At 36.6% G+C, this 17,424-nt stretch overlaps 1 pseudogene; it reads right to left on the reverse strand.

Annotated features, from left to right (window-relative positions):
• Positions 1-15,632, reverse strand: part of LOC106798324 (uncharacterized) — a 44,255-nt pseudogene extending 28,623 nt beyond the window's left edge.
• Positions 15,633-17,424: the final 1,792 nt, after the last annotated feature.

The following is a 17,424-nucleotide window of genomic DNA, read 5'->3' on the forward strand; positions in this document are numbered from 1 at the left end:
CATTGGGTGGTGTATAGTTGGAAGGCAAGCCATATGGCGTGAAGGCGTGCTCGTTTTGAATTTTCACATCATGGGGCCATTCGTACTTCCCAAATCCTTGCCTACCATAGCTAAGGTTGGATGATTTATTTGGTTGAGGCTAGATGGGGCATCGGGTTTACCTTAGCAACAGCCCTTGTAGCGGCAACTGTAGCTGCATTGGCTTCCATTATCTTCTTCATGCTCATTATGGCCTCCATCATTGTAGCCATTTGCTCTTTCATGGCCTCCATGTCAGCCTTCATCTACTCTTGCACCTCCTTTACTTCACCCATTACTCTAGCTCTAGCACGAGTTCGGTAAGGGCGCCGTAAAGCATGTTTTATAACAATGATTAAGTTCATTTTTTTTACTTTATTTTATTTTTTCATTTTTTTTATTTTTTTCAAGGAAAGAATGCAATGAGCAATGCAACCAATGAAAAGCATGGATGTATGTGAATGATGCACAGTTGAAGTATTGCGAATTTTTATGCAGGACATGGGGTTGAATCAATTTAGATTTTCAACATGGTCCATGACATCTTTGTCAAGGTGAAACTGGAAGTAACAAGGACATCAACAGTCCTAAATGTGTTTGGCAGTAGATGAAGTAGTGATGTAACCCGATCCATCTTTTGCCCCAATTTTTGCAAGATGGTTACTTCCATACTTCAACTTGACTTGATGAACGGGTTTCATAAAAGCACGAGCTTGGTTCAACCCCATAATCCAATATTTTGACAACATTTCATAGAGATGAAAGACTCAAGAACACGCATGCTATGCATGGAAAATGTAATTATGAGATTGAGATGCCCAAAGAAACATCATTTCCTAGTTAACCACGCATTAGGTACCATGTTCAATCATGGGTTTATGATCCTAACATGGTTGGCTCATGGTATCGAATATATGCAACTAAGAATGCAGCGTGAATTTTCATGCTTTTTTTTTTGTTTTAGTTTTGCAGAGGAAAATGCAAGGATCATGCATGAGCAAACAAGAAAACAAAAGGTATGCAGTTTGTAGAACAAAAAGTATGTTGAACGCATATGCATGATGATGAAATGCCTCATGCAAAATGTGATGCTGGAATATGATAACGGACAAATGCAGGAACGATATGTTCATTATGATGCCATGAAGAGATGCTTATGCATGCTAGAGATAAAATGCGGGAGTGATTTGATTCGCACTGATCTTTGGAGTAAAAACACGGGATAAACTCATTTTATTCAGAAAGTTTATAACTAGTCAAGATCTGAGCGACAATACAAACTTCCTAGCGGTTTCTAATTATATGGGCCATTAGATCTATCATATGCTGACAATAGCTGAGAAGTCCATGGATCTCCTCGGGGGCAGAGTAGGTGTCTGCCATTGCTTTGGCCTTGGCTAGCAATCGGGGAAGTTCTTGACTGCCGTTCAAGGTAAGAGCAAACCGGTCCATCCACATCGTTGCTTCTTGATGTAACGAGTCGATCACCCTTCCTCTAGCCTCCTTTTCCGGGTACACTCGGGCATACTCGTCCGCCACTTTGTGCTCGTGGGTCGTGGCTAGATTTAATTCTTCTTGGTATTTGCTAACGATAGCTAACATGTTGGTCTCTGTCTTGCATAACCGCTGAGACAAACTTCTCTTGGACCTTGAGCAAACCTTCAACTCATCTTTCAAGATCAAACTGTCTACTCGTGATTGGTCCCTTTCCTCTCTCCGGAGCTTAAGCTCGCTGTTGCTGCCCCACAGAGTCCGTCGGAACTTGTTCCAGCCGCATTCTTCCCTACAAGCCCTCTCGGTTTCTTGTTCCAAGGCTTTGGTGGTAGCCACATTTACATCTCTCAGTTCGGTATTCTCTTTTCGGATTTTCAAAGCTGCTAATTCGAACCTTTCTTTAACTGTTTGGGCTTGCTTGAGTTCCGTCCTAAGGGCCTGCACCTCTTCGTCTTCCTCCGGTGCCTCAACTTCCTCTCTTTTATCGGTTCTCAAACTTGGAAGCCAATCCAAACCTTGCACGTGGGTTTTTAACCACTTACGATAGCCACCGATGGGCCCATTGTTACTGCCCCTGAGTTCCTTGTCCTTCTTTTGCAACACCTCCCATGCCTTGCGGACCTTCTGAAGTGTCTCCACGTTGGTCTTATTGAAACCTCATGAAATGACAGGCGTAAGCTCATCCTCTAGTGGCGCCCCTTTCATAGGGTAGCCAAGTTGTCTTATAGCAAGAACGGGATTGTAGCTGATGCAACCCCTCGTCCCCATCAAGGGAACATTTGGAAATCCTCCGCATGAAATAAGAACTTCGGTTCTTCCTTCCTTCCATCGAGGGAACCAGTTGACAGATGTTCCTTCTTTGCTTGCTAAGAGTTGGTCCCAATTTGCCCTTCCTTTCTCTGTGCATGAACGGTGGCTTTCTAGCGGGCAAGTATGCCTCACCTCTTGGTGAAAAAGGTGTGAAACTAACCATACATAAAGAGCTGGAGTACAGCAAACAATCCTTGTATTGCTCTTTTCACATCTTCGGTCGAAGGTGTCATATAGGTCGGGTAGCATAGCGACAACCGAGCTTTCCTTGTGGTTATGATAGGCGAGAAAAGCGTCGATCGCTGCCAGGTCCACCAACCCATCCACATTCGGAAAGAGGACTCCTCTGAAAATCAACAGTGCGAGAATATCTATGAACGGGGCCCATTCGCCTTTACCTGCCAAGTTTCTTGCTTTTGCCTTCAAACACTTTCTCGGTATCCCAACCACCCCATTTTTGACTTGCTTCCTGTGGTCTAATTCCTGCGTCGAGATTTGGACTATCTTGGAAATTCTAGCTAATGAGGGATAGAACCCTAAGAAGAGGTATGGTTTCCTTCCCCCTAGAGGGCATCCTAGGATCTCTTCAAATTCTTCTACCATAGGTGATAGCTGGAAGTCCCCAAAGGTGAAGCACCTCAACGACTGATCATAATACGGGGCGAGGGAGGCAATGGCCTCTGTAGAGACTTCTACCATGGCTAGGTCCCAGATTTTACTGTAAGCTTTGCAAAAAGCTTGCCGCTGGAGCTGACCCATTAACTGCCCTAACTCTTTTAGACCGGTGATCCCTATGCTCTTGACCTTGACTTGAAAGAACCTCTTTTTAAGCGAAGGTGTTTGACTTGATCCCATGTTTTACTAAAGTGAACAAAAATCGGTGCGAATCAAAACTCTGGCATCTATCATGAGTGGAATGGATGAATGCATGAAGAAATGCATATGACATAGATGCAATTTATGAATACGGGAGCCCGGGAAATTGTCTCCTTCTTAGATACAACGTCTTGGGGTAGCAAAGTGCCCGACTTATGTATTTAAGAAGGTGGCACGGACCCTCCGTTGGTTTGCCAAACAGAGGGGATCGAAACAGAATCCGTGCGTGATGCATATGCGAAAGGCGCAACGCGGGAGTGTACAATATGACAATATTCACAAAATATAAGCAAAAGGGTGCATGACGCTTATGCATGGCAGTGTGAAAAAATGGCACGCAGCGTGTCCGCTTCGTGCCCCTATTCAAGGGACCTATATGGGAGAGAGCTAAAAAGGTTTTTAGTGATAATCCCCAAGGTGGTCATATCTCTCTTGATGGTCTCTAAAGGTATCATCCTCTTCGAAGAACATATTGCAGTAGTAGGGACTACTAGCAATAATATGTTTTCAAAGAGAAAAACTCTAGATGAGGGTTCACTGTAATCAAGCAAGTCGGAGACCTAGCATGATCACAGATTCACCTCCACTCCTTATGTTCCCACGAACCCGGGTATAGGGCCCTTTTTCAACTCACCATGTGTGCAAATAGTGTTGGTGTTTGTGTGCATCAAATGAATAAATATTTACCTCATGCATACATTTTAAAATGTACTAAAAGCATCAAAGAGTTATATATACAAGAACATAAGAAAAATAAAGGGAAACCATCAAAGGAGAAAGTCATGATAGAACATTGCACAAGATTAATTGGCCTAACTCTCAAAAAATAGTCCCCAGTGGAGTCGCCAACTATCGCCACCTACCCTTCGGCGGGAGGGCGACACGTGACTCACGGGTGCGTGTTCCAAGAAAGGAGTACGCGCGGAGTCACCACCAACGTTTATTTGAGGAAAATGTCGGAAAAACCAGAAAAGACGTGGTCTACACATTTTAAGTGAAAGGTTCGGGAGTTGTATTTACATACGGGGAAGGTATTAGCACCCCACACGTCTCGGAACTTCACAAATTGCCCAACGATGGGTGCCAAATACCTCGAAGTGGTCAAACGAGGGTCGCATCCCAACAAAGGATGGTCCCTGGACGAAATTAGGGTATGACAGGTCAATTTTTATGTTGAATTGGGTTTGTGAATGATTACCTGAAATGAGAAAAAAGGGTTCAAAGTGTTGAATCTGAGAATACAGTTTTGCACATGTCTTGCACATAAAAGTGAATTTATTTGACTGCAAGTTTGCACATGTCTTGTAGATTGTATGTAGTACACCAATAGTAGTACAAAGCAAAATGATTCTATTTGGATCCCAACTCAAGATTCAAAATCATCCTCCCCTGCCTCATGCAACACTATCTCCTAAATCTGCTTTTGGGTGTGCCAATTCAACTTTTGAAACCTCTAAATCTCTAAGAGTTTTCTATGCTAGTGAAATGGAGCTTTCAGAGGACTACACTTGGAGTTTTCTCTGCTTTTGGGTGTGCTAATTCAGTTTTGCACATGTCTTGTAGACTGGAGGATATAAGGTTCTTAATTATGAATTTGCTAGGTGATGAGACATGGCTTTTATAAAGTTCCTATGGGTTCAAGACACAAAATAGATTTTTGGTTCTAGTTAGTTTGCTTTAACCATTGCAGTAAAATCAGAATTGTTGCATAGTAAAATGTTAAGTTTTCTTTTATTTCTTACAGTGGAGAATCGCATAAGATACTTGATGTGGACATTTTAGCATGTGTTCTGCAGTTGATTAATATTTGTGGCAGTGGGTTTCATAGTAAGGTATGTCCGTATGTGCCTATTTGGGAATAAGATTGGTATATCCTATAATATTAAAAAGTTTGCATGGTCTGTGTTGTGGTATGTGCTTTTTTCTTGTTATTTTCTGTTCACTATGCTTGAGTATTTATTTATTATACTTTTAACATTTTCTTTTGTAAACATATTATTAGCTTTAGTAGGTTATCTTAACTAACTCTTAGTTAGTGTTGACAACTAGCACACGACTATCTCTAGTATAAATACCTCTTATCTACATTTAGAGTTGAGTTTGTTGAATAACAAACACTCCATTTCTGATTTTCATTTTCTCTCTGTTCTCTCTAACTCTATTCCTAAAACCTTTTAAAAAGCAACCTCAAATGGCAATTTAGTTCTTTTTCTTCCTCATGTTTACCATTCACTTAGATGTTATTACCATACTCTTGCCACATAAAGATGCCTCTATTATTCTTTGATCATGGATTCTTAACAGCAGTTGTTGTCTTATGCCTGTCATTAAGTGGTTATTTTGCTTCAAAATATGATTATCATCTCTGCAGTTGGAATTATCTATTTCCCCTTGGAATTATCTCTGCAATTGGAACTTATAACACTGTCATGGACAACAATGATGTGTATAGCTTTTGGTTTGTGCTTATTTTTTGTGTTTACTTTTGTAGTCAAGACGGGGAAGCAACATTGTAGATGATTGGGATGAAAGGCATCACATAGTTAAAGAACTGAAGGCCATGTTGATGCAGAGGAAGGAAGTTTCTACAATAAAGAGGGACAAGACCTTATCCCAAGCCTTTTCCCAACAGGTTTTGATCCTCTTTAAGTGTTTACTGATTTCCTGAAATTGAATTCATTTCCTTGACTTGGTTTTGTCAATTAATTTTGAAGTGTATTTTTATTGATTCTTAAAATGGAATTAATTTCCTTGACTTGGTGTGGTAATTGATTGTCAAATGTGAAGTGTTTAATTGATCTTTGAAATTGAATTAATTTCCTTGACTTGGTTTGGTTAATTGATTGTGATGCATAATAGATTTGGAGGAATGGTAGGACATCATCAATTGGAAATGAAGATGAGTTGGAAGAGAGACCAAAATGGCTACATCGGTGGATGGCCACAAAGCCATAGGAGAATAGAGGAAGGGCTTCAACTGATCAAAGAGACCCCATTAAGACTGTGGAAATTGACACATCTCAGCCTTATTCATATCTAGGAACCAATTACAAAAGATCACATCCAAATTATAAATAGAATCCAACATGCACATAAATTCGATCTAACCATGATTTTTTTTGGGCCATGATAAACAGGTTGATAAAGATGCACCAGTAGAAATTATGGAGTGGCTAAAGAAGAAGCAATGCTCTTTGAGCTGGAGTCGCTAAAGAAGAGGAGGGGATGTTGTTGTTGTTGAGGTGTGGGAATTTGTTGGAGGATTGGTGTGAGGAGTGTGTAGACTATCGAGTGTTTAGTAGAATCTATGATGGGGATACAAAATTAGGTCAGGGGGTGAGAAAGAGGTTAGGATAGGGAATTCAATGCTTATTAAAGATAACATCTTTGGCCACAAATTATGCCCTAAGTCATGAACTTGTACCTCTGTGATGTTGAATATCCCAAGAAACTACATGTCTTTAGAGTAATAGGACCGTTTCTTAGGGTTATAAAGTTTGAGGAAAGGAAAACAAGCACAACTGAAAATTGAGAGATTTGAACACAACGTTCAATTGAACAATATAGTATAGGCATTATTAAAATCTAAAGCAGCGCTAGGAAACAATTTATGATCCTAAAATTTAAAGGGCAAGCCTGTTTATATGCTTGTGTTTGTGCTCAGCTAAGCCATTCTGGTGGTGTCACTGATTTGTGGGAGGGTGAGTCTAAATGATTCCTTAATCACCCAGTAAGGGCCTTAGAAAAAAGTCTGAACTCTAACCCTCATTTTTCTGGATATGCAATGGTGGGGAGACAAGAAGGGTTAAAAATTTTCTCTGTGAACATTAAAAGTGAAGATAAGCATGAGAAGATTTTATAGGTGCAGGTCACCACAAGTCACTGATAACAAATTCAACAGGTTTACAATAAAAGGAATGTATTTTTTACCTTTACCGAAACAAGAACAAAACTCATTTAACTTTATTACAAATTTTAACTACTAGCCTAAGGCATTATAGTTTGGGTACGTGACTCTACAATGTCAAGTAGAGTGTGGGCTAGGAGCTAGAGATGCTACTGACTTAAAAAAAAAATCCTAGAACACAGATTCTGGACACAAAACAAAATTAAATAAAACAAGCCCTTGTCAATGCTAGACTAGAAAACAATACATTACCAAAGGCAAAGTTATGATGAAGAATAATCTAGTATGACCAATTTCTTATAAGATGCAAACTAATAAATAATCTTAACCAGTATGATGAAGAATACAATTAGTGCAGTGGGCTATTTTTTGGGATATGAGTCATGTTATTTTTTATATAGATTGTAAGGGGGTAATGGATACAATTAGTGACCCTACAACTCATTTTTCCGAGCTTGGGTCTATTGTTTCTAAGTGCAGATCCCTACAATTAGCCAAGTTCAATGCGTACAAACTACACAATTCTTGACAGACTAAGCTGAAGTAGGAACCAAGAAAGTGCTTCACTAATCAACTTCATTCAAAGAAGTTGAAAGACAAAAGGTAAGATGTCGAACCTCAATGTTCAACAAGAAAGAAAACAAATATGTTTTTAGGCAACTTCACTATTTTGCATATGCTTGTTTATGTGTCTTTTAACTAAGAATTTGCTTTTACAGTTTTTAGGGAACTTCACTATTCTGCTATTTCATTATGATGGCCGAACTACTGAATGGGATGAGTTTGAATGGTCAAAGCAGGCTATTCATATGAGTGTTCGCAAACAAACCAAATGGTAAGGAGCTAATCTATTCATTATTTTTTAGAGGATAAATTTCCGTTGTAGTTTTTGCAATTAATAGTGTTTAGTGCTTACCTAATTTCAATTATGTTAAAACATTGACAATTTTAGTTTTTCCCTCTTAGGTGGTATGCCAAGCGGTTTTTGCATCCTGACATTGTGGCACCATATGACTATATATTAATATGGGATCAAAGAAAATGGGTGTTTGAGGTGTTATGAATGCTATGAAGGACCAAGAGCAACAGACATCACAATTGCAATTCTCACCAACAAAATCATCAGTAGAGCAAAGCATACAAACCAAGAGAATGATGACGTGGCAAGAGGATATTGGCTCTACTACATCATCTATCTGCTATTTTGTAATTCTGTTAGAATCAAAATCTTTTCTGTTATGCCATGTATGCAAAATCAATAAGAAACAATTAGCACTAAAGTCTATATAAGTAAATCATGTAAACAGAATTGGTAGACTAAATAATACTCATCTTTTCCTTATGTTTGCTTTTGGGAGAATCCTACCTCTCGAATCTAGGAATATTCTGGCCAATTTCCTTGGCCATAACATGAGCATTTTAATGCAGAAGAGTGAGTATTGGATATGAGAGGGATGTTTTTTTAAAATATTTAATTTAATTTCTAATCAAATTTTCATATGCCTCTCTTATTTCAAGTGCAGGTACATAAAACTTGTGAGGAAGCATGGCTTGGAGATTTCACAGCCTAGCTTTTAGAATTTGTTTTGAAGCATGGGGATGATTGGGAGCTTGTTGCTCAAACTGTTCAAACCAAGACCAAACTTGATTGTATCTCAAAACTCATTGAGCTGGCCTTTGGGGAGCTCATGTTGGGCCCTACTCATAAAAATGTTAGCATTAACAGTGCCTATGGCATCATAAACAATGCCAAACAAGTTCAATCATCTTCATCTGACAACCAATAAATTTCAAAGACAAAGGACCAGACTCCTGCGCTTACAAATGAAAATGAGCAGAACGGACCTTAGGTACACTGCAGTCAATTGCAGTTACCTTTGTCATGGAGCACAAACCATTTTTTTCGACCATTGGCTGGGACATGAACCTTCTTGCTGCAGCCTATGTTGTAATCCACTTTCTCTCTATTTGTCTATCCATCTACGATCTATCTGATAAATTATTATATTGATGAGGAGTCAAGATTATAGACATGTGCTAGTCTCGGATTATACAATAATTTTTATTCTATTTTTCTATGTATTTTTTGTTGAACCATATCATATGAGAATCTAAATGGACGTAAACTTTGGTGAACTAGGGAATAATATCACCAGGTATCACCTACTATGTTTAAGGGATTGTCATGCAGAAAAAGGCATGTTTTCGTTACTGCTTTCAGCCCTTTGATGATGATTATCGTAGCCATCATGGGTGCCTTCATCCTTGCAGAAAAAATATATCTTGGAGGGTAAGTACTCAATACTCATATTCACTCCCAATGAATATATCATGTTTTTAGGCACAAAGAAAGAAGCTTATAAGTTTTAATTGACTCACTCTTGTATAATAAACTAAAAGTTTGGTGTTTCTTACATAAAAGTTGAAACATCACAATCTTAAAAAGCTCAAACTTTGAAACAGTAGTAAACAACAATTATTGATGTGGATTTATATTCATGTGATTTCAGGGTCATTGGAGCTATTCTAATAGTAATGGGACTCTACTCGGTTCTATGGGGAAAGCACAAGGAGAACAAAGAGAAAGAGGCAGAGATAACCATTGAGTTATTGAAGTGTTGTTCAGAAAATGGGATGACGTTGGAGACTGTGGTAGAAGATGCTGAAACAAACAACGACATTGACATGCAAAAGGGTGAAGCCTCAAGAGAGTTAAGGGTAGCCATTGTTGTTCCAAAAGTTTAAAGTGGTTAAGATTAGAAAGGAAAAGGATGAATAATAATAGAGGCTGCAATGAAAAAAGGAGTCTTTAATTGAGAGCAGAGAAATTGAAAACAAGCTAGACATACAGTCTAATCATTCATATAGATAATGAGAATCAAAAACAAGTTAGACACACAGTCTAATCATTCATGAAATTATTTTATAATTTTAGCATTAGATGCTGCTTCTTTACCATCTTAATTAATTTGAGCTAAAACTTATCTAATCCTATAAGACACGAGTTTCCTGATACATGGTTCGCAGAATATTAAAAGAATGACAAAGTAAAGTAAGGACACGGCAACGCAAAACCTGAATATTACATGTGAATGTTTGAAAGAAAGCAATCAGAGCATTATCTATATTCTATGTCATGTTACAATTGTATGCAAATTTATTATACATGAACAAAAGGGATTTGTTTCAGTTAAGTTTTAAATCCTAGTTAATTTCCCAAGGTTAACCAAACATACAGAGTAGTGGTAGAGCCTAACAAAGATGGAGGGGAGCCACGAAATAAAGTGTATAATTTTCAGTCTTTCCAAAAGAGACCAAAAAGGACATAATCAAAGATTATAAAAAAAAATGTCTCATAATAAATAACATGTATCAAACTTTGATATTAACCAAGCCAATTGATATAAAACTTTGTTATTATAATTTAAATAGTGCAAGTACTGGCCCACTTGTTGGTTGGCACAAATGCTAATAATCATCACACCGACAAAGAAAATGGTATACATACTTTCTATGGACAAACTTGACAAAGGAAAAAAAAAACTAACTGAAGGTATATGTATATACTTACTGCGCTCCATTGATAACTACTGCATCAGAGAAAAGATCCTAACCATAAAGAAGCTAATATATGGTCTTAAGATTTCAAGATAAAAGAATGCCTCAATTTGTGTAGCTTCAGCTTCAAATTGCTTTTGTCTACAAAGAGGCAAAAATTATCCACCCAAGACAAAGGTGTTTCTTCAATTTTCATGATATATTTTCACTGACACCTACTTAGTATATTCATACTCTACTGTTTAGCCATGATATATTTTCTGTAATAAGTCTAATAAATAAGGTATGCTCTGTACCTATTTCTAAAAAATACAGACTTGAAAATAATAACAGTAACTTCCCCCAACCCATGAAACAATCTGTATTACATCTTTCATCCTACAACACTTGCCATGGCATTTCTCATATTTAGATCCAGCAATCTGTTACTCCTTCCTATATCAATGTGAATTTGTATCAGTCCATCCTTCCATCCAAAAAGTGACAATCCGTAACAAGTAAAAGAAGCTTAAAGGATTAAACCTCAATCAGTATCACTAATTACTAAAGTGTTGAACACCTTCTCATTTCAATTTCATTCCCAATACCATAAACTTCAAGCAAAAATAGTAATAAAAAGTCATAGAATGCAATGTCGAACACTCACTGTTACAAAATACAAAACTTCCGAACAAACTAATTAATTCAAATTCTAATACTTCAAAAGTTCAAAAACACATTGTGACCTTACTGCCTCTTAGTATATTCAGTAGATCAGTTAGACTTATTTATTAGACTACAGAGCATACCTTACTATTTATTGTAACCTAGTTAAAACTGTCAAAGAGGCATTTGAAGAGTGTGAACTAGTGCGTATAAACTGTCAAAGACTAAATAAAAGGGACTATCGAAAGATTAGAGCAAAACTAAGGGTATAATCAATTTTTCATCCAATGTTGAAGATCATGTGGACTCAGATTTTTTTTCTATTATTTTGGGGTTTTTTATGTTAATTAATGAAGATACTATCTTAAAAACTTTCTTTCATATCTATTCTTTTGACCGTAGGATCTTGTTCCATGCACATTGCTTTCGTTTGAATATGAGCACATACTTATGTGGAGAGGGCCAAATTGGAAGTCATCTATACCAGATCTAGGAGATGATCGCAAGGAATCCCATAAAAATTACCAACCACTGCCATCAGAGGCCCTAGAATTCTCAGCACTAGGACTACAGATGAACCCAGTAGAGCATGAAAGCAATTTATTACATGACACTAGAATTTCCTCTATTTCAAGTGAAGGTTGAGGTGTCATATCCCAATGAAAATATCCATCAATTTATGTATAGGGTTACTGAAGTTCCTTCACCTACTTATAAAAAAATTATTAAGTCCGCATGTTTTTCTGTTGTCATCTCCACTTTGTACAAATCGCACTAGTAGTTGCCAAAAGTTTTGGTTTGCTAGGCCTTTCCCCTAACCACTGCAACCTTGATGACCTTGCCCTGCCCTCAGTGACACGCCTAACAATTTTCCTTCTTTGTTGGATTTGGAAGATACTAATTGTGACCTTGGTATAAAAAAGACAGAATAGTGATAATTCATATTTATTTATTAGATTATGTTTAATTCAGTAGATCAATTAGACTTATTTATTAGACTATAGAGCATACCTTAGTTCCTTAAAGAACAACTCATCATAAGGTTCTATGAAATAACTTTCTACTTGCATTTGAGAGCTAAAATCTGTGTATTGACATAAGATCCAATTCTAAAAAGGCTTCTAGTCCAAGACAAAACATAACTACTGGAGCCTGTAGGGGAGTGTAATGGCTTTTCACATACCAAGTGACACCACAACAACGGGGATTAGAGTTTTGGAGGGGAAATAGGTTTCCAGATGAACCTTTCTTTCTTTTTCTTGAATCAATCACTTAATGTGCACAAGAGTGAGACAACAAAGTCTTAGGTTAGGGTTAGGGTTATCAAAACCATTGTTCAAAACAAACATCCAATGTAAACTACGTCTTGTTTTCTTATACCCCAAAACAAAACAATGGCACTCAGCAAACAAGAAAATGGTGCACCAATAACAATCATTGCAGCAAACAAAGCCAATAGGTTTAATCAATGAACTCACCAGCCCAAGAACCCACCAACTCAGGAACTCACGAACCCAACAACTCACCAACTCGTGAACCCACCAACTCATGAACCCACCAACCAGGAGCCAAGACTATGTAAAAAACTTGCAAAACAATGAACTCACCAACCCAAAGTTAACATTCTATAGGGATAAATGTTAAAGCAACATCAAGCTTTGCCCACGTACCTAAATCGCGCCAGTCACGAACGGGAACTTGTGGAGCCACGTACCTAAACAACGAACCTCAATGGTAGCTTGAGTGAGGAGGACACAATATCTGAGGGATGAGGAAGAAAAGGAGAAAGGGTTTTCGTACGAAACTGATCACGTGGGGGGAAAACACATTTTTGGCTTTTTAACTTATAAATTAGACAACATCGGTTTCTTAAACAAAACCGATGTTAACTCATAATGTTAACATCGATTTTTCAAAAAATCGATGTTAACATCACCTACTTAATTCAACTTATTTACCAAAATGCCACCGCGTTTTTCTTAACATCGGTTTTTCAAAAAATCGATGTTAACGTTGCGATGTTAAATCAATGTTTTGTAGTAATGGACAGGAAGGATACTCGTAAGGAAAGATTGAACAGATTGCAAGTTTCCAGAGAAAGACTCGTCAACATGCTTTACTGTGAGTGTGTTCATTTTCCTTGTTTGTTCATTTAATTATTTATTTTTCTGCTTTCAGATTGTTTATAAACTTGATTAACAATCCCAAAATTCTTTGTTGCACTACTAAAAATAGGGTTTCTACATCAGTTATTAAGGACTTTCAACATCGATTAGTTGAGAGTACCGACATTGAAAGTAATATCGTTAACATTGGTTTTACAAAACTGATGTTAACATAAAATTTCAACATTGGTTATTTAAATAACCGATTTTATATAGTAAGAATTATAAAACAAAGTTATATATCTTTATATTAGCATCAGTTTTTATCAAAATCGATGTTAATATATACAAACAACATTGATTTTTAGTAAAAACCGATCGATTTTTACTAAAACCCAATGTTGTTTTCTGATAACAGACATTGGTTTTTGGTAAGAACCAATGTTGTTTTATTACCAGCAACATCGGTTTTTGAAAAAATCGATGTTGTTGATGAAGTTAAACATCAGTTTTTAAAAAATCGATATTGTTTTTTAGGATTTTTGTTAATATGCTGACTATCTTTTCTATAACCCCAAAATTAACTTGCAAATTTAAAAGCAGAACCACAACATATAATTTTCATTTCATTTTGAAACAATTCTTACTAGAAATTCCATCAAAAATTTATTATTTACTATGAATTAAAAGAATATTTAATGTTTAGGAGACACGAATTGTAAAAAATGTAAAGTAACTAAACTACAATTCCAAAATTGTAGTAAATAATAAATTTTTATGTTTTCATATTGTTTATAAACTTGATTAACAATCCCAAAATTCTTTGTTGCACTACTAAAAATAGGGTTTCAACATCGGTTATTAAGGACTTTTAACATCGGTTAGTTGAGAGTACCGACATTGAAAGTAATATCGTTAACATCGATTTTTCAAAACTGATGTTAACATAAAATTACGATGTTATATAGTAAGAATTATAAAAAAAAAAGTTATATATCTTCATATTAGCATCGGTTTTTATCAAAATTGATATTAATATATGCAAACAACATTGATTTTAAGTAAAAACCGATCGATTTTTACTAAAACCCAATGTTGTTTTCTGATAACAGACATTGGTTTTTGTTAAGAACCAATGTTGTTTTATAACCAGCAACATCGGTTTTTGAAAAAATCGATGTTGTTGATGAAGCTTAACATGGGTTTTTAAAAAACCGATATTATTTTTTAGGATTTTTTTTAATATGCTATCTATTTTTTTTTATAACCCCAAAATTAACTTGCAAATTTAAAAGCAGAACCACAACATATAATTTTCATTCCGTTTTGAAATAGTTTTTACTAGAAATTCCATAGAAAATTTATTATTTACTATGAATTAAAAGAATATTTAATGTTTAGGAGACATGAATTGTAAAAAATGTAAAGTAACTAAACTACAATTCCAAAATATTCTAAACACTAATTGTTTCATTTTTAACTTTCAAATAATAGGTTGCCCACTAGATGCAAAACGCCTTCAATCTCTCTGGTTCCAATGGTCTAGCATCATTGAAATACTGCATGATACAGTAAAGCATAAGTTAATAATATATAATACCAATCATAACAAAATGAAATATGTTTGAATTAAACAATTACCGTTTCCCAATTATTCTTGAAACTTCCTAAGATTATAGTTGGCATCCAGTTCATCATGTAATACCTACACTCAGTGCTTCCTTTTTGTCTATTACACTAAATACATTATGAAATTTATTTATTCAATGTTAAGTACAAATTAGACTACATAGTATTAAAATATAACTAGAAGCATTGTTTAAATGACTTCCTTTAACAACAATCCACCTAGCAGTAGCCTTGGACTTACTTTGTGAAGTATCATCAAGTCCTTTCAAAGCATTGTTCTATACAAACATGGATGGGTATTGTACAATTAAAATATTGATGTTCCCGACCAATGCTAATGCAAATGTATTGAAAAATAGAACTAACTTGTTAATTATTCCTTTAAGGTAGTTGTCTGGCCTATTATGCAATGAACAAAACCAGATGACAACATTTTCTTTAGGCAAAATGATTGCCATCTGCCAATGTGCACTGCAGTGCAAAACAATACAAGTTATTAGAATATTATACATTATTTAAATCCATTTGTTCAGTTTAAATTACCCATTCAAGTAGGCTCTTAGGTACACATCTCTCTTTGAATTCTGCATCCAATTCTTAATGTAACTTTCTGATTCAAATTAGGATTGTCCAGATCTCTGTATGGACTATGGCTCAAGGAATCCATACACATCGACATTCCCCACTCACATACTTGTCTCAGTCATATGTCTATTGTTGTTAAAATAAAGTAAATTATGTATGAATTTAAAACAATAATTTAGGTAATAAACAATAATGTAAACTGACTTACAGAATCCACAACTGTATAACAGAGATGCTGAGACATTGACCACCGTGTGTTATTTTAGACAGATCTTCATGCTTTATGTACAAGGGGAAGTTGTCATTAAACACCCCAAACACGGTAGCATCCCACATAACCTGCAACAACTTAAGAAAAAGTTTTGGAATGGTCAATGTCATCATAAATAGGGAATCATCGACATCATGATCCGGCCTATTTGCAGGTTTCGCCAGTCCCACAACTCCCTATTTATCCAACACAGGTAATTGAACACTTTAATTGAAAATAAAAATTTAATGACACTGAAATACCTGTTCTGATAAACGCTTGACAAGATGTGTAGGCCAAGCAACAAAGGTATTAAGTGTCTACCCCACTAACTGAACCTCTTCAGTGGATACAGGAATGAGAGCATTTGCATCTCTAACTTCCTCAACACCAACCTTGCCTTGATCATGGTGTAAAGGGATGTTGTGAATGGTTGTCGACCCCTCATAAAGTCTTCCTAGGGCAACTAGGCGGGGAGGATTTTCTTCAACGTGCAACCCGCATTTCTCTTAGTCACCCGCGTCTAGATCATTCCCTGAGGGATCAACACAACTCTCCTTTGTGCTGACACGAGTAGCTAAATGACCAACCTCAGGCTCAGGAGGCAGTGCAAGTTTTTGTGATTGCATCTGCAATTGAAATTGGGACTACATCTGGCTGAAGGACAACATTAGTTGTCGAGTCACTTTTTCTGCGATCAACTCCTCCAGTTGGTCCTTGATTTTTTGCATCAGCTACTTCAGGTCTTTGATGCGGAAGGTCCTTGGAGCTGGTCAAAAGTATTGTTTGATCGTGACACCGGCTCCAGCAGCACGCACACGACCATGGTGTTCTGGTTGCCCAATGGCAGCAGTCAGTACATCCTAACGTCCATGGACAACAAAGGAACACATTTATAATTTACTCAATCAAAAAATAAACATAAATAATTGCAATTCACAATTGAAAGTGACTTACAATCTTGTCAACAATTTCCTTAGCTACCTTAGAAGTCATTTGCCCAGTTTTATTGGTGCGGCTCATCTTCCACTTTACGTGTCGTCTGATGGGAGATGGAGGATCAATGACAGTGTTAGTGCTTCCAAATTTAGTAGCTTCCTCTAGTTGTTTCTTTTTCTTCTCCTTCATCAACTTGTTTTCTAGAAATTCATAACCCCCATGAAACAACACGTGAGGGGCACTATTTTGTTTTTGGATGGCCTGTGCCTTTTTTTGCACATCCTGTAAAAACTAAAGATTATCAAAAGTTATCATTACTCATGATAATAAGTAAATTTAAAGTTTAAAACAATGAAAACCACAAAGTTACCTCCCACGAAGGGTCTCTGCGGCTCTGACAAAATTGGGCCTACTTCTCCTTGCTAATGTCATACTTTTCGCATACAATGTCATCGACACTGTCCTTGTCGGCTGCAAGTGCCCATTTCGACATCAAATCAGACTTAAACTATCTTCACTGCTCCCTGACAGTCTGAAGTATTTTCTTTTTTGTTATCAGATCAGATGCTTCAGGGATATTAAATTCAACCTGAAAATGAAAATTACAT

Source organism: Glycine max, chromosome 3, assembly GCF_000004515.6.
Source record: "Glycine max cultivar Williams 82 chromosome 3, Glycine_max_v4.0, whole genome shotgun sequence".
NCBI classification, from domain to species: domain Eukaryota; kingdom Viridiplantae; phylum Streptophyta; class Magnoliopsida; order Fabales; family Fabaceae; genus Glycine; species Glycine max.